The sequence below is a fragment of the Bos grunniens genome, chromosome 1 (assembly GCF_055505025.1).
Source record: "Bos grunniens cultivar Pamir isolate PY7600 chromosome 1, Bosgru_T2T1.0, whole genome shotgun sequence".
Classification (NCBI taxonomy): Eukaryota; Metazoa; Chordata; class Mammalia; order Artiodactyla; family Bovidae; genus Bos; species Bos grunniens.
This window is the reverse complement of record NC_141165.1, coordinates 94,288,027-94,307,367: the sequence shown is the minus strand read 5'-3', so window position 1 is coordinate 94,307,367 and position 19,341 is coordinate 94,288,027. Positions and strand designations below refer to the sequence as shown.

Genomic DNA, 19,341 nt, shown 5'->3' with positions numbered 1-19,341 from the left:
AATCTCTACTTCTGTGGCCCTTCTTGGGAAAAAGTCAATGGCAGTTGTTTACCTTTGCCATTTCTCAGGTCTGTAATACCACTGAGGCAAATGTGAGCCTAACAACAACAACAAAAATGTTAAAAGTAATATTTGAGGAACAAGATGTCCATAGGAAACTCTGGAAATCTTTAACATGTTTCTCTAGCTATAAAAGTCTGCATGCTGTGCATTTTCAAGGTTGTACATATGCCCAAGGAAGACCTGGGAGCACCCTCAACCTCTCAGGTGTGGCTGAATATACATACTATCCAAACAGGAAATGAAGGATAGGGCAGAGTTATGACCAGCCTGTGTACTGAAGGCATGTATTGACCCACATACAGAGACCCTCTGTAAAGGATGAAAGATTTATCTATTGAAGGCATTTAAATAAATCTCTGGTGAATCACTAAAAGATTAGTAATTTTATCAATCAGAGGTTTCAGAGGCAGCACACTATTAAGAATACAGACTTTATAGAATTAGTTCAGAAAAGTCACTAAAAAAACAAATAGCAACAACACCAAATCTAACAGAGAGAAAGAAATTTCTATTATATTATTCCAAATACTCATTTGTTAACAAAAAATTAAAAGAAACACGAAAGTACTAACCATACCCAGGAATAAATTAATTCAATAGAAACTATTCCTGAGAGGAGCCAGATGTTAAATTTATTCGACATAGACCTAATCAACTAGCATAAGTGCATTCAAAAAATAGGACAAGTATGTCTAAACAATTAAATACAATGATTCTCATCATTCACAGAGAGACTATCAACAAAGAGAAAGAAATTTTATAAGAAGAACATTATTCTCTGAAGATCATACAAGACGCCTCAAAAACTGGTGCACCACCAAGGAGTACTAACAAATGCTTAGCAAATGTCCCAGAGGAAATGAGAGAAAGAAAGAGGCAGAGATACTATTTGAAAAAAAATGTCTAAAAACGTTCCCAAAACTGAAGAAAATCATTAAGAAAGAAAACATAACAGGTGAAATCATTAGCACAAAAAAGGCTACAGCAATTCTGAAATATAGCCAGCAAATATTGGAAATTCCTGGTAGGTCTCAAAGCCTGCGAATAATTTACTTTGGCTCTCAGTTCTGCCCTCTGGGCTATCGGTTCTGCCTACTCAGTCATCTTTCCTTCATCACAAAAGGCAGTGATTGTTTGTAGCTCGGTGGTTTCTCAGTCTCCTATCTGCCAACAGAATTTGGGAGGTCCCAAGTTCTCTTTTCATTTAAGGTCCCTTTGTACGGCCTCTAAGTCTTTTAGTCAACTGGTAATGTTTCTGTATCTACAATGCTTCAAAAATCACTGTGGATCTTCTCTGACTTACTGAGCCTATTCCATTAGAAAAAAGTTACACACATAAATTTTGTTAACATATGCCCTTTTCTATTTCTGTATTTGAGTTTCTCATAAAAATGCTGAAAGGAGACACCCTGAAGCTTCCTAACAGCCCTTTAGAGAAGATGTATGAGGCACAACTTTGTTCTATTTAGAGAACATTTTGTTTCACTGAACAGCACCCTGATACATCACTGTTGATCTTCCTGAGATCTTAACAAAAGATTTTACAGTCATTCTCTTGGCTTAAACTTTAGTGCACTAGGTTTCATTTTTACTCATTGCTTAATTTAAGCATTTGTTGTCTGTAGAGACAGAATTTTCAAAACCATCAAGTTCCAGTTTCTTCATGTTTAAAAGCACTTTGTTAATATATCTCTCTTCTCTTGAATTTTATATTAAGAAGCAAGGAAACAAACAAGCAGCACATTCAAAATTTTGACTGGAAATATCCTTACCCAGATCATCCAGTTCATCAAGTATATTTCCTACTTTCAACATGATGGATGGTGTCCATGTTGAACTTTCTACCACTATATAAGAAGGATCTCCCTTCTCCCAGTGTTCAATAACATTTAGGTCACGTTCCTGAATGTCCTCAGCAGCAGCCTTATCTAAGACAATGAGACTTCTGTTAACAGTGCCTTAAAGACATTTAAGTTTTTCATAACAGACTCACAAAAGACAGCTGCCTCGTATCAAAGACACACCAACATTTTAGGTTTTTTATTATAACAACACTCAATTCTCAGCACCAAAAGTTTCTACTATTCACATATTGCTGCATAATAAATTACTCCCAAATTCAGAGGTTTAAAAACAAACAAACATTTCTTATTTCACACTTTCAGTGGACCAGAGATCTGAGTGTGGCTTAGCCAGAGAGTTCTGACTCAAGATCTCCCATGAGTTTACAATCAAGCTGTTGGCCAGGGTTGCAGTATCATCTGATAGCATGTCTAGAAGATCATGTACTTCCAAGAGCAAGCATATGTTTGCTGGCAGACTTTGGTTCCTCTCTGGCTATCAGCAAAGGACCTGTTTCCTGCTGCATAAGCCAGTCTATAGGTTGTCTGAATGTCCTGAAATAGCTGTCTCCAGTATTAATAATTCCTTAGATAGACATCATCCAACATGGAAACTGAGTCTTTTATAACCTGTTTTCAGAAATAACATACTGTTACTTCTGTCTTATTCTAATAAGTATAAGCAAAAGACTAAATGTATCCCACACTGAAAGGGAGAGTAATTAAGCTCTACCTCTTTAACAGTGTTGCCTGAAAGAAATTATGAGCATATTTTTAAAACCACCAAAACTTAAATGCTAAAAATTTCTCCCTAAGCACTGTTTTAAATGCATTACATTTCTTATTTTGTGCACTACAAATTTCTTATTTTGTGTTTTTGTTTTCATTTAGCTCAATACTTCCACAGTTCTATACTTCAATATGTTAGTTCAATACTTTCATTCAGCTTTAACTTCCCTTATGAAGTTAGGACACAGATATTTGGAAATGTGTTATTTAGTTTCCAAATATTTTGGACCTTTCTAGATATTTTTCTGTTCTTGATTCCTAATTTAATTTCATTGCTTTCAGATAACATAACTCATACTACTGCTGCTGCTGTTAAGTCGCTTCAGTCCTGTCCGGCTCTGTGCGACCCCAGAGACAGCAGCCCACCAGGCTGCCCCGTCCCTGGGATTCTCCAGGCAAGAACACTGGAGTGGGTTGCCATTTCCTTCTCCATGGAAGCACGTGCATACCCACAAATGATGGTGTGAGCACCACAGTTATTAATAAATTTAGGAGTAGGTGAATTCGCTGATCCAGAATCCACAGATGATGAGAATTGCTGTTTCAAAACCTTGGTGTGGGTGATCAGGAAATCCACCTGGTCTACCACCTTTAAATTTATCAAATAGTAAAAATGGATCCAGATTTTTTAACTTGGGTCTTCTGATGCTTCTGCGGACTCTCGCTCCAACTCCTTCCGACTGCTCCCGGCTGAGCACTGAGAGGGTAACCTTCTTGGATGACATCGTATGCAAGGTTAAAAAGCAAGTGTTCTGAGGCTGAGCAGATCTTAGTGCTCTGCAGAAAGAAAAGTCATCTGCGACTTGCACCAAACTGCAGAGGACTACTTAAGCATCTCTGGCCATTTCTCTCACTCATACTATTGAATGTCTATAAATTTATTGATATTTGTTTAATGATCCAGAATATGTCCTATCTTTAAAATTTTCAACATGCACTTGAGAAAAACATGTTTTGTGCTGTTATTGGGTCAATGTTTTTATGTCAGTTACAAAAGATTGTTTGATAGTATTTTTCAACTCTTTTTTATCCTTACTGATTTTCTGACTACTTAATCTATCAATTATTGAGAAAAGAGTGTTAAAACATCTAAATATGATCATGGATTTGTCTACCTTTTCAGTTCTACTAGTTTTTGCTTAATCTATTTTTAAGCTCAGTTATTTAAGAGTATGATCATTTAGGATTATTATGTACACTTGATAAATTGACTCCTTTAATCATTCTGAAATAACCCTCTATTTCTAGCAGTATTCTTTGGTCTGAAAAATAATTTTTTGATATTAATATAGCCACTCTAGCTTCTTTAATTAATTTTAGCATGCAATATCATTTTTTCCTTTTCCTTTTAATCTATGTGACTATATATTGAGGGTGGAATTACTAAGGAAATGGCAACCCACTCCAGTGTTCTTGCCTGGAGAATCCCAGGGACGGGGGAGCCTGGTGGGCTGCCGTCTATGGGGTCGCACAGAGCCGGACAGGACTGAAGTGACTTAGCAGCAGCAGCAATAGTATGAGTTATGTTCTCTGAAAGCAATGAAATTAAATTAGAAATCAAGAACAGAATTGGATTTGGATTTGCACATGGATCTTGATTTTTATCTACACTTAAAATCTCTTGTAAAAGTTAGAATATTTAGAACATATACATTTAATGTGGTTATGAATATGTTTGAATTAAGTCTATAGATTATTTTATGTCCATTCCATTAGATTTTTGTCTCCTTTTTCTACTATCTATTTACCTTTTTAAGGATTAATTTGAAATTTTATGATTATATTTTATCTTCTTTGTTGGAATGATAGCTGTACTCTCTTTTTAGCTTTTTAAAAATGAGTGGTGGTATTAGGGCTGATTTTATTTATTGCAGTCTAATTTCAAGCAATAATGCATATCTTTACACAAAATATATAACTGTATACTTTTATTGTACTTTCCTGGGCCTTTGTTCTGATTCCTTTATCATTTACTTCTATATTTGCTACAATACAATGATAGTTTAGTTTATATATTTTAGATAACTATATTTTATAGAGATTAAAATAAGCAAAATATATTTCATATTTTCTGATGTATTTCTGTTTGCTGATGGTGTGATCACTGACCTAGAGCCAAAAATCCTAGAAGGCGAAGTCAATTTTGCCTTAGGAAGCATCACTAAGAACAAAGCTAGTGGAAGTGATGGAATTCCAGTTGAGTTATTTTAAATCTTAAATAATGCTGTGAAAGTGCTGCACTCAATATGCCAGCAAATTTGTAAAAAGGCAATGGCACCCCACTCCAGTACTCTTGCCTGGCAAATCCCATGGACGGAGGAGTCTGGTGGGCTGCAGTCCATGGGGTCGTGAAGAGTTGGACACAACTAAGTGACTTCACTTTCACTTTTCACTTTCATGCATTGGAGAAGGAAATGGCAACCCACTCCTGTGTTCTTACCTGGAGAATCCCAGGAACGGGGGAGCCTGGTAGGCTGCCGTCTATGGGGTCGCACAGAGTCGGACATGACTGAAGTGACTTAGCAGCAGCAGCAGTGGCCACAGGAATGGAAAAGGTCAGTTTTCATTCCAATTCCAAGCAAAGGCAATGCCAAAGAATGCTCAAACTACCGCACAATTGCATTCCTCTCACACAGTAGTAAACTATTATTCAAAATTCTCCAAGCCAGGCTTCAACAGTACGTGAACGGTGCACTTTCAGATGTTCAAGCTGGATTTAGAAAAAGGGAGGAACCAGAAAGCAAATTGCCAACATCCGTTATATCAACAAAAAAGCAACAGAGTTCCAGAAAAACATCTATTTCTATTTTATTGACTATGCCAAAGCCTTTGACTGTGTGGATCACAACAAAATGTGGAAAATTCTTATAGGCGGGAATATCAGACCACTTGACCTTCCTCTTGAGAAATCTGTATGCAGGTCACGAAGCAACAGTTTGAACTGGACCTGGAACAACAGACAGGTTCCAAATAGGGAAATGAATACATCAAGGCTGTATATTGTCACCCTGCTTATTTAACATATATGCAGAGTACATCATGAGAAATGCTGGGCTGGATGAAGCACAAGCTGGAATCAAGATTTCAGGGAGAAATATCAATAGCCTCAGATGTGCAGATGACACCACCCTTACGGCAGAAAGCAAGGAAGAACTAAAGAGTCTGTTGATGACAGTGAAAGTAGAGAATGAAAAAGCTGGCTTAAAACTCAACATTCAGAAAATGAAGATCATGGCTTCTGGTCCCATCACTTCCTGGCAAATAGATGGGGAAAAGTGGAAACAATGACAGACTTTATTTGGGGGGCTCCAAAATCACTGCAGACGGTGACTGCAGCCATTAAATTGAAAGACGTTTGCTCCTTGGAAGAAAAGTTATGAAACCTAGACAGCATATTAGAAAGCAGAGATATTACTTTGCCAAAAAGATCCATCTAGTCAAAGCTTTGGCTTTTCCAGTAGTCATGTATGGATGTGAGAGTTGGACTATAAAGAAAGCTGAGTCCCGAAGAATTGATGCTTTTGACTGTGGTGTTGGAGAAGACTCTTGAGAGTCCCTTGGACTGCAAGGAGATCCAATCAGTCAATCCTAAAGGAAATCAGTACTGAATATTCATTGGAAGGACTGATGCTGAAGCTGAAACCCCAATACTTTAGCCACCTGATGCGCAGAACTGACTCATTGGAAAAGACCCTGATGCTGGGAAAGATTGAAGGTGGTAGCAGAAAGGGATGACAGAGGATGAGATGGTTGGATGGAATCACCGACTCAATGGACATAAGTTTGAGTAAACTCTGGGAGTTGGTGATGGACAGGGAGGCCTGGCATGCTGCAGCCCTACGGTCACAAGACATGACTAAGCAACTGAAATGATGTTGGGGAGAATTTGTTTGGTTGTCTGCACCAAAGCTTGTCTACGCTGGCCAGGCAAGAACACTCCTCTGGGTTGCAGGTAGATGATCAGTGGGAGTCAAGGCCAAATATTTAAAGAACAGTCAATACCTATTATTCTAAAATTATTCCACAAAATTGAAAATGAAAGGACACTTCTGAACTCATTCTATGAGGCTAGCATCAACCTGATAGCAAAAGCAGAAAAAGACATTGAAAAATGGAGAATTCTAGAACTGAAAAATATAGGTTTTGAATGAAAAAGTCACTGAATAGACTTAGAAAAGAGTGCAAATTAAAAGAAAAAAGTCAGTGAAGTTAAAAATAGATGAAAATCAAAATAAGCAGATTACAATGTGAGAGGAAAGAGAACAAGGCAGAAAAAATATTTGAGAATAATGCTAAATTTTCCCAGTCTGGTAAAAAATATAAACATATAGTTGGGGAACACATGTATACCTGTGGTGGATTCATTTCAATATTTGGCAAAACCAATACAATATTGTAAAGTTTAAAAATAAAATAAAATTTAAAAAATAAATAAATAAAAAAAAAAAGAAACTTACAAAGCTTCAAGCCAGCTAAAGATGAAGAAAACCATACTTACACATATAGTTAATCTGTTGATACCAAAGATAAAGAGAAGATCTTGAAAACAGCAGGGGAATATGGCACATTTTATTCAGAATGAGACCAATTTACATAACTGTTGTCCTCTCATCAGAAACTATAGAGGTGAGAGACAATGGGATTACATTCTCAAGGTTCTGGGAAGAAAAATCAATGTACTGCAATTTCAAAAACAGAAAAGTAAGGGAATTTGTCAAACATTTATTGCAAAAAATGCTTAGTGAAATTGTTTGAGCTGAGTGAAAATAATTCCAAACAGGATTCAGATATTCAAGAAGGAATAAAGAACACTGGAAATGGCAAATAAAAATAAACACAAAAGATGTCCTTTTCTCTTAATTTGTTTAAAATATATATATATGCATATACATATATATATATGTGATTATTTAAAGCAAAATTTATTTGTTGTGTATTTTGTAATGTATGTATGACAGATAGAGAGGGTTGGCAGATTGGGTAAATAGACCTACAGAGTACTCACATGAAAAGTAGCCTATAAAAATTAGGGATATACATTGAATCCACAAAGCAACTGCCAGAAGATATTCACAAGAATAGCTTAAAAAGTCAATAGATCATTTAAATGAATTTAAATATATTCAAATAATCTCAAAAAATGGAGGAAAAAAGAGGAGATGAACAGAAATAAATACTAAAATAGAGCTAAAAAAGTTGGCTTAAAGCTCAACATTCAGAAAACGAAGATCATGGCATCCGTTCCCATCACTTCATGGGAAACGGATGGGGAAACAGTGGAAACAGTGTCAGACTTTATTTTTTTGGGCTCCAAAATCACTGCAGATGGTGACTGCAGCCATGAAATTAAAAGACGCTTACTCCTTGGAAGGAAAGTTATGACCAACCTAGATAGCATATTCAAGAGCAGACATTACTTTGCCAACAAAGGTCCATCTAGTCAAGGCTATGGTTTTTCCTGTGGTCATGTATGGATGTGAGAGTTGGACTGTGAAGAAAGCTGAGCGCGGAAGAATTGATGCTTTTGAACTGTGGTGTTGGAGAAGACTCTTGAGAGTCCCTTGGACTGCAAGGAGATCCAACCAGTCCATTCTGAAGGAGATCAGCCCTGGAATTTCTTTGGAAGGAATGATGCTAAAGCATCCAGTACTTTGGCCACCTCATGCGAAGAGTTGACTCATTGGAAAAGACTCTGATGCTGGGAGGGATTGGGGGCAGGAGGAGAAGGGGACGACAGAGGATGAGATGGCTGGATGGCATCACTGACTCAATGGACGTGAATCTGAGTGAACTCCGGGAGTTAGTGATGGACAAGGAGGCCTGGCATGCTGCAATTCACAGGGTCGCAGAGTCGGACATGACTGAGTGACTGAACTGAACTGAACTGAAATCCAAGCATGTGTGTGTGCTAAGTCATTTCAGTCATGTCCGACTCTTTGCAACCCCATGGACTGTACCCCGCCAGGCTTCTCTGTCCATGGGATTCTCCAGGCAAGAATACTGGAGTAGGTTGCCGTGCCCTCCTCCAGGGGATCTTCCCAACCCAGGGATCAAACTCTTGTCTTTTATGTCTCCCACATTGGCAGGCATGTTCTTTACTACTAGCACCACCAATGTATATCCTAATGTCTCAGACAGTAAAGAATCTACCTGCAATGCAGGAGAATCAGATTTGTATCCTGGATCAGGAAGATCTCCCTGAGGTGGGCATGGCTACCCACTCCAGTATTCTTGCCTGAAGAATCCCATGGACAGAGGAGCTTGGCAGGCTAAACTCCATAGGGTCGCAAAGAGTCAGACACGACAGAGTGACTAACATTTTTACTTCATTAAACAAACAGCAATTATAAGAAAGCTGGATAATCCTACTTGTGTAAAATAAAATAGATTTTAAGATAAAGTATATTACCCGATATAGAAAATAATAATTATTAAGGAACTATTTCATCAGGAAGATATAACGATAAGAAATAGAGATAGGACCTAAATCATAACTTCAAATTGTTTTAGTCGAAAGCTGACAGAATTAAAGGAAGACTAGCTAATTCCACAATCATAAATGGAGATTTTAACACTCTTCTCTCATTGATGGATAGCCCACTAGACAGATATCAGTAAATGCATAAAAGATATGAGAAATGCTCTCAATCATTTTTATTGAATTTATCTCTATACAGTAGTATAATCAACAGCTTCAGAAAACACAATCTGTTTAAATACACATGGTATATCTATCAAGATGGGTCATATCCTGGGTCATGACACCAGCCTGTCTATAAATTTAAATCAGCCAATATCATACAAAGTACCTTCTACTGCCTCAATGATGGTAAATTTGAAATAAACAGATTAAGATTCTATCTAAGATAATCCCACCAGAAATTGAAAGATACACTTTTAAATAATCTATGGGTCAAAGAATAAATCACAGGAAAATTAGGAAAACAGTCCAAACTGAATGGTATTGAAATTACAACATATCAAAACATGTGGGATGCTGATAAAGGAGTTCTTACAGGAAAATGTATAATCTTTCATGATTATATTAGGAAAGAGAAAGGTAGAGAATCCTATGTTTTCACTTTCCAAGGCTAGAAAAGCAGAGTAAAGTAGGAGGACAATAGTAAAGATGAGAAGTTAACAAAAAAGTATGAAATATTAATGGATTTTGTCTCTGCAGCTAATATCTTTATCAAATTCCTCCATTTTTTTTAATATTTGTTTTCCTTTGGCTACTTAGAGATCCAATCCCTATGAGTAACTTATAGAAATCAGCCAAAGATTTGAGTATGGTTTACATCAAAATTTGGAGTTCTGTTTCTGTGGTTCCCAACTTTGTGGAATTTTATTTTCTTTCCAGCCATATTGGCACCTATGAACTCCTCAGGTCAATAGGATTCTGGTTTTCTCTTTGACCTTTAACCACACTGTACTGAGTAGTTTTAGAGCAGCCTCAGAGTAAAGTTGTATAAATGCAGTTTTGTTCTGAGTGGTTCTCTTCATTTAAGAGTCTAATTGCTCCAGTATCTCCTGTTTGTGGTTGCCCTCCAAGGTCTTAAAGTTATTTTCCAAAGTTTATCATTGTTTTCAGCAGGGAATTTATTCAGATTTAAGATCCTCTGCTTGAAGTCCTCCATGTAATTGTTCTGTTCAGACAAACCAACATCCAGGGAAAGTGCTTCTCAAGTTTTAATGCACAATTAATCACTTGGGAATTAAGCTAAAATGCAGGTTCTGATTCAGTAGATCTAGAGTGGGGCCTAAGAGTCTGCATTTTAAACAAGCCCACAGGGGCTTCCCAGGTTGTGATAGAGATAGAGAACGTGCCTGCCAATGCAGAAGACATAAGAGACACGGGTTTGATCCCTAGGTCACAGAGAGCCCCTGGAGGAGGGCATGGCAATCCACGCCAGTATTCTTGCCTGGAGAATTCCAGTGACAGAGGAGCCTGATGGGCTACAGTCCATAGGGTTGCAAAGAGTTGGAAATGACTAAAGTGACTTAGCATGTATACTGCAGAGGCAACATGATGCTACTGTGCACAGACCACTCTGAGTACAGAGGCCCTACAGTACTAATATAAGGGAATACTGGCAGGAAATGTCACAGTGTGCTACGACAGAATTTTAGAGTTTGAAACAATTCAGGTTAACACACTGTTGTTAACGGAGAAGCTTAAGTCGTGACTGTAAATTCTTACTTTCCAGGACCTAGAAATCTGAACAAGTGTCAGTATTGATAAAACCTACCTCCACCTTGTTAATGCTAATGGATTAAACAGCACCATGAGCCTGATTATCTGTTAGCCAATTAAGATAAGCATTGAACTTGTCTTTATAGGATATTTATTGTGATTGGAAATATTGATGTATTTCATGTTAAATACTGGCCAATATATCAAGTACACAAGTTTTCCCTGGGAAGATTCCAAAACCATCACTGAAAACATATTTTAAAAAGGACACTTGCTAACTTTTCACACACACAAAACTGGATCTGCATCTTAATGAGTGATAACAATGAAATTTCTTCCAAAGATCTGAAAGGAAGTTATCTCCTCCATTCTTATAATATCCACATTCAATCACTAACATAGCAGCCCTCCTTAGATAACCCCTCCCTTGGCTCAACAAACCCAGCCATTAAATTGTACAGATTTTATCTTCTAAATAATTAACCAATCCAACTTCTACCAGCTACATCCTTGCTATCACTTCCCTAACTTAAGTACTGAACATCTCTCTTGACTGCTACTCCTTCCTTCAGGTCCATATTCAACTCCACCATTCAAGTAATATATTTAGCCCCCTCCTCAAAACATCTACAATACGAAGGTCAAGCTACTCAATGTGACATAGAAGGCACTCCATAAGCTTATCTTGGCCTATCATTATGCTTTATTTTCCCATGAGTCCTTTCAAATTATATTTCAGTGACAATAAACTGTTGTACTCATGCTGGCTCTGCTCTTTCTCCCATTCATGGATTGACCCTGTTTGCAATAATTTTTCCTATCTCTATCAAATCCATCCATCTCCTTTCTCTGGACTAGTCTCAATTTCCTTTTAAAAGTAACTCGATTGTTAATGAAGCCAATCAGATGCTCGCCACCAAGTTCCTCAGTGTACACATAATGCCCAGTGGCTAGTTCTACCACTGATGTATCCACATATCAATAAACCATCTTTTACTTTTGTCTCCTTTTTAGATTTTAACACATAAGTCAGCTTTAATGTTGCCTTTATCTTTGTGTAAGAGTCCAGTCTGGTACCAAGGTAGAGTTCAATAAGGCATGATAAAACATATTAATGAGAAAATCACTCTCTCAATTATCTGAACAACTGGTACTAAAGTTTCTCTGGCTTTAATTTAAGAAGCTGCCTTGTTCATCTGTATTACATGCAAGGAGTAAAATGTTGAGAGCATTGCCCAGCAAGACAGAAAGAGATAATTAATAATAATAGGAATTTGGGGATATGGCAGGAGGAAGGTAAAGTGGAATAAGAGAAGGTTGAATAATGTGATAGAAGGCTAGAGTCTGGAGCCTAGCATGATGGGGTGGGGGTCCAAAAGGAAAATCCTTGCGGCTTGGTAGTAGAAATTTTTCATTTGGGTTTTTTTTGTTTGTTTCTTTCTTTCCTTTTCTCTATATGTGTACTGTCTACCCAATACTTACCTCTTCCTTCAGACTGTTACAAACATTTAGTTCCAGAGAAATCTACCAAGTTCATTCACGTTATTAGGAAATACTGCTGCTGCTGCTGCTGCTAAGTCGCTTCAGTCGTGTCCTAGACACCTTTATAGGAGAAGGCAATGGCAACCCACTCCAGTACTCTTGCCTGGAGAATCCCATGGATGGAGGAGCCTGGTAGGCTGCAGTCCATGGGGTCGCTAAGAGTCGGACACGACTGAGCGACTTCACTTTCACTTTTCACTTTCATGCATTGGAGAGGGCAATGGCAACCCACTCCAGTACTCTTGCCTGGAGAATCCTAGGGACAGAGGAGCCAGGTGGGCTGCTGGCTATGGGGTCGCACAGAGTCGGACATGACTGCAGTGACTTAGCAGCAGCAGACACCTTTACATGCCTAGGGACTGTCCTAGCACATAGCGATATAGCAACCAAGAAGATGCTACCAAGTTCAAATTGAGTTCACTACCCTATAAACAGCTGAGTGGTCAAGGAAAGGAGTTGGGGGACAGGATGGCTGAAGCAATGTGCTCTACACTGTTGGCCACATCTGAATAATCCAGTGGACAGCTGCCCCAAACTGGGTCAATTACAGCCTTTCAGTGATGTAACTGTTTATAAACTGATATGCCAAGTATCCAATGTTAAGTTTTTGTGATGTGATCATGTGAACTCACTATTTTAACTCTTTTATTACTCCCAACTTTTTAGGAAATACTGCCATATTGATACAGACTTGTTAAGTGATGTGAAGAAACAATTAACATAAAGCAGTAAGGAAAAATACGCTGCCTCTCATTCACCCCTATTTATATTCAGTGATATAAATGGAGCATCATTCTGACAAGGAAGACTGCAACCCAAGACTATCAGGCGGGGATCAGTTTGGAAGAGAGTGAACATGTGAAGACAGTTCTGGGATTAACAGAGAGGAGCAGCCTCTCAGTGATGGCTCCACAAAAAAGTTTTAATACAAACTCCCATAACCAAGTACATTAAAGTAAGGTTATCTTTAAATGTGTAAGTCTCATGTCTGGGTTGCATTTGTGTCCTTTCCAAGTGCTTGGTCCCCTGGAAATCAGGTAATCCTCTTCTCTACTCACTGCCACTTGGTACTCGACTCTGTCTCCTCTTTTACTCAGATCAAGCAGTATCTGCTACCACACAAAAGTAACTCTCAGTTGGGATCTTGGGAGCAAAGCTGAAACAAGGAGGATGAGAAGTAAGAGGGTCTAATAATGTGACCATTTCTTTCATTTTCCATAGTCCTTGCCTATGCATGCATACACACACAGAGCACTACTTGAGTTAGGTAACACTATCCTATTTATTTCTGGGTCCTAACCTCACTTCTCACCTTCCTACTTCTATTTCTGAACCACCAGCCCTAGTCCAGTTCTTACAATAAAATGCTCAGAAAGGCTGGTCTAATGGTCTAATAATGTGACCATTTCTTTCATTTTCCAATGAAATGCAAATGAATTTTCCATCCGTCTTTAGTGGATGGAAAGAGTCAGCATGGATATACAGAACAGTCTTGCTGTTTGTAATCTAAATATAAGCTCTAAAGAATAAACGTATCAGGAAGATCTAGTACTCATATATTTCCTCCTTGTCACTATTTAGAAAATCACTTCAAAAATCTCAAACAGTCTCTGTGATTGCTTCAGGCACAGAAACTTGGCACTCTATTCCACGGGGAAGGAACCTAGGACAAGCTGTAGAGATAAGCAGGGGTGGTCACAGAAGAGAAAAGGCTCAACCTGGAAGATAGCGAAGAACAAATTAATTCCATGGCCCTTTGCAGCTCCTGAGCTTTATGAGCCTCAATTACTGAAATTCTCCAACTTTCACGCTCAACATCCTACTTATGCTCCTCTTCATTCCTAGCTCATTGATTAACCAATATTTATTTTGCATTTCTATGTGCTAGTTATTGTTGCTGGAACTGTGGATACGGCTATGAATTGAATATAATCTTGACCTAAAATGCTCTGTACACTAGGAAGTGAAGTGAAGTGAAGTTGCTCAGTCATGTCCGACTCTTTGCGACCCCATGGACTGTAGACTACAGGCTCCTCTGTCCATGGGATTTTCAAGGCATGAATACTGGAGTGGGTTGCCACACTAGGAGAGGGAGATAAATAATCAAGCTGTTAAATACGGTGTTATAAATACTACCATTGGGCTAAGCACAAACTTCCGAGCACTTCCCTTCCCCACCCCCACCCTGACCCCCAGACTAGATATTTCAAAACAAGAACAAGACTCAGGTGAATCTGTATTTGGGGAGCACCTGACAGAGCCTCCCAAGGAAAGCTGTTGATTTTCATTCTTTGTACATTTCCTGCAGTCATAAACTCAAAGTGTCTTCTGGGTGGAGCCCTGATTTTGTGCGTGTGCGTGTCTGCTACGTCACTTCAGTTGTGTTCGTGACTCTTTGTAGCCTGCCAGGCTTCCCGGTACAAGGGATTCTCCAGACAAGAATACTGGAGTGAGTTTCCCTGGCCTCCTCCAGGGGATCTTCCGGACCCAGGGATCAAACCTGCATCTCTTACATCTCCTGCACTGGCAGGAGTGTTCTACACCACTAGCACCCCCTGGAAAGCCCTAGTCCAGACTATGCTGCTGCTGCTGCTGCTAAGTCGCTTCAGTCGTGTCCGACTCTGTGCGACCCCATACACGGCAGCCCACCAGGCCCTGCCATCCCTGGGGTTCTCCAGGCAAGAACACTGGAGTGGGTTGCCATTTCCTACTCCAGACTATATCACCAATAGCTGATTAGGAAAAGGCAGTGAGTCATTTCCACTGCAATGTAGATGAGAAGTGCTCCTGCCATCTTCAAATGTAAGTCAGGGAATTTTTTTTTTTTTCCCTCAGAAAACATTTTTATATATAAAGTTCAATTTTATAGTTATATGTCAGATAAATTAAAGGTTAAAGATGATTTTATATACCGGTTTTTGAATTTAAGTACCACTCTGATGTAAAGAAAAGACATTCTAGGTTCCAAGCAAATGGTTTATAATGAACTTAAAACAACTTGTTAGCAAGCCAGATACTCATGCATCTCAGTTTTACATGCTGGGGAAAAGTTAGACTTAAAATTCTCAAGTGACTTTAGACATTTTAATCTTCTTTATTTAAAAAAAATATAACTTTAATGGCTTATAGACATGACCAGGAAAATGAAATAAATTTTAAACTAAGGAATAAGAGAAAAAAATTGCCCATAAATTACCTAAAGCTATCTAGAGGAAGAAAGATTATTTCACAGTCCATGACTCAGTATATTCTCATCATGAGAGCACTTAAGTCCCTGATGCTCTTGTTCATGTTGATGTACAAAGTTAAGCTCTTTGAATGTGAGACGGAAGAGAGCACAGGATACCCTAAAAGACCAGAAAATTTTAAAAGTGATCATAAAATCATGGACCCTTAAGAAAGATTGCTCATGTCAATTCAAATGAGAATTAACCAATTTTTCTTCGGACTATTTCTCAGACAGGGTCATAGAGAGCTAGTGGCAACTGGAGAAAGGTTTGCATCTTTTTTCTTCTTTAAACTCTGACACAGAAACAGGGATTCTCCTCAAGGTAACAGAGATAACTCAATTTCCCTTGCATGGAATCCAAAGTAAAGACATATCTGCAAGGTTAAAATTCATAGCTCATGTATAACTACTCCTAGCAATGAGGTCATCTATCTAGTTAAGGAATCTAGATTTGCACTGACCCACCATTTCTGAGCATGAGCTTTTTTCCTTATCTATTTTCATTCTGTTTCATTTGGGTTACTCAAGAAAGAAAGAAACTTGTGGAGAACAAAGAAACTTGGGGAGAACAAAGCATTGCTATATATTTTACTGTACCCATTATTTATGCTATTAAAAAAATACCTCCCAAGACTCTGAGTTCTTTGAGAGACTGAATCATTCAGAAGTAACTAAGAAACAATCCATGAAGGAATACTGAAAATAATGCTGTTTTTCTGGTCTTATCTACTCAGAACATTAGAATTTTCTTTGTGTATCAAGTATGCTAAGTCACTTCAGTCGTGTCCGACTCTGTGAGACCCCATAGACGGCAGCCCACCAGGCTCCCCCATCCCTGGGATTCTCCAGGCAAGAACACTGGAGTGGATTTCCATTTCCTTCTCCAATGCACAAAAGTGAAAAGTCAAAGTGAAGTCGCTCAGTCGTGTCTGACTCTTAGTGCCCCCATGGACTGCAGCCCACCAGGCTCCTCCATCCATGGGATTTTCCAGGCAAGAGTACTGGAGTGAGGTGCCATTGCCTTCTCCAGTATCAAGTATAGTGCAGATATTTATATACAGAAATAATAAAATTGTCTTTTTTTAAATCATGACTTTAGAGAGACAAGAAATTTGCTGAAAATGCCTGCACCATTCATCTGAAGTGAGAATTCTGAAGGTAAGAAGTGAATTTCTTACATACACAAAAAATTGGAGTGTATAATGCTCTCTGATAGTTGTTTCTGCACCCTGCAAATTAGAAACTGGGAATGACCTTTAAATAGTATAGCTAAAGAATTAGTATGGTCCAGACAAAAGGTTCTCCACTGTAACAAACCTATGTAGTCCATTCTTTAATTCTGAGCTCCAATTACCAGTTATCTCTTCAATGCTTCAAATATAAAATTTACAGGCAAAATATTGACTACATTGTTTTTACAGAAGTCTTTGTTCCATTTCAATAGGTTTTGCAAAAGACAGGACAGAGAAACACTGCCTTTTGCCAAGTACATGTTCTCTCTTGTCTTAATTGTTTTATTTTTGTGTATGTGATCTGTGGTGATTGATAAAATGTATGCTGTGTACACACTTTGGAGGAAAAGTCCCTTCTACTTGAAGTCATCAACCTAAAATTTCCACTACAACATATAATCGTTAGCACTATTTGCCACCTCCTAGGCAACCAAGTTTGGGGAGGAACTTGATACCATTACTGTTTATTGTAGCAAGGCCTCCTGGATTAGGCTGTAGAAAGATGAAAAAAGTCATTCTGTAGAGATAGAGGAGAATCAAAAAGAATGTCAAATGATAAGAGATCATTAGAATAGGATGACAGTGTGAAACACAAAGACAAGAAATTTCCTGGGTCTTAAGATTCTTCTCCAAGAACTTACATTCTCTCATATGCTGTAGAACATATGAGAGACACAGATATTACAAAATAAGTATCATAAATTCTTTCTGTAGATTATAAAAATGAGAGACATGCGGTGGTGGTAGTTAGTGATTTTTGTTGTTCAGTCCCAAGTCATGTCCAACTGTTTTGCAACTCCATGGATTATAGCTCACCAGGCTCCTCTGTCCATGGGATTTCCCATGCATGATTACTGGAATGGGTTGCCATTTCCTTCTTCAGGGGATCTTCCCAACCTAGGGATGGAACTGCTGTCTCCTTCACTGAAGGCAGATTCTTTACCTCTGAGCCACCAAGGAAGACCAGCAGTTAGTGATACCCTGCTTCAATAGAACAAATTTGTTTAGTAGTAATCTATTTTTGTTGCTTTTTGTTTATTTGCTTCTCAGAATGCCTTCTCCTTCCTTTTGATAGTAACTACATCTCTTGATGAACCACCCCATTCCCTCTCTTAGACTAGTAATTCAAGTGGTACTGAATTTTCCCTCTGGTTCCAAGAATGCTCAGACAACCTAGACATGGCAATCAGAATATGACGTCTCCTGGCTACACGCACCACTTCTTGGGATTTTACTAGAATTATCAGGAGAGGTACCCTCTCTATCTTTAAGGCATATTTTTGCCTGAAGCCCCTGGGAGTCTTACTGGCTACCAAATGCAGAGGGCCTGCTGTGCAAATCTGAAGATGGGGGTGGAGGTGGGGTGGGGGTGAGAGGTGAGGCCTGAAAACACTGCTTGACCTAAAGGCAAATGTACTGCAATTTTTTTTTCAATATTAATAAATTTCTTTTATTATGCTTTTAACGGAAACCAGCTAAGTTGGATTTCTATAATTTGAATCTGAGTCATGTCTAGAACATGTTATGAGGCAAACATAATTTTCTCCATGTAACTGCATCTTTAAAAGTTTAAGTTCTAAAAACTATGAAACTAGGAAGTGGCTTAGGCCAAACTGGAACTTTCAAAAATTCATAACTATGAATTATGCTGTCTTCAGGAACACATACCTGCTATGCTATAAGAAACTTTCCTATATTTATTGATAGCTATCCAATTAGCCTGACATATATAGGAAATAATAAACAATGTTGACCTTCTAATATTATAGCATTTTCATAAGAAAAAAAAAGTAAAATTAGCCACTTAGTCATGTCCAACTCTTTGTGACCCCATGGACTGTAGCCCACCAGGCTTGTCCATGGAATTCTCCAGGCAAGAATACTAGAATGGGTTGCCATTTCCTTCTCCATAGCACTTTCATAGTCATTAACTTATTTAGGGGCTCAATTTTGCCACTTCTATTCAATATCACACTGACAGTACTTGTCAGTAAAATAAGGCAAGAAAACAAAAATGCAAGGCATAAATAAAGTAGAAAAAGAAAGAAGTAAAACTGCCTTTATTCACAGATGACATAATCATGTGTGTAGAAACTGTAAGGAATTTTAAAGATAGCTATTAATACTAATAGTTGATTCAGGCAAAACTGCAGAAAATAAACTCATTTTACAGCTGTTTTCTACATACTAGCCACAAATAATCAGGAATTAAATTTCAAATGGCCACTTCCAATCACATCTAAAGACATTAAGTATTTATATAATTTTGTAAAACTTTCTTTTATTTTAAAGTTTCTGAATTTTCTATTTTGTATTTCTTTTTCATTCAGGATTATTTGGACTAAGTTTCTTAATTTCATAGTAGCTAAGTTTTTTGCAATCTTTTTATTATTCTATATTATTGATATATATATATATATATTTTGATGGAAGTCTTAATCCTATGAATTC

General features: G+C 38.0%; 1 long non-coding RNA gene across 1 annotated transcript in view; it reads right to left on the bottom strand.

The window, feature by feature from the left end:
• The window catches only part of LOC147379951 (uncharacterized), a 123,590-nt gene that overhangs the window by 24,363 nt on the left and 79,886 nt on the right, over positions 1-19,341 (bottom strand). Inside the window, exons 2-3 of the long non-coding RNA XR_015134350.1 lie at positions 5,134-5,403; positions 1,836-1,991 (exon numbers count right to left, since the gene is read on the bottom strand). This is a non-coding gene — a long non-coding RNA (uncharacterized LOC147379951). The remainder of the gene's footprint in view (positions 1-1,835; positions 1,992-5,133; positions 5,404-19,341) is intronic.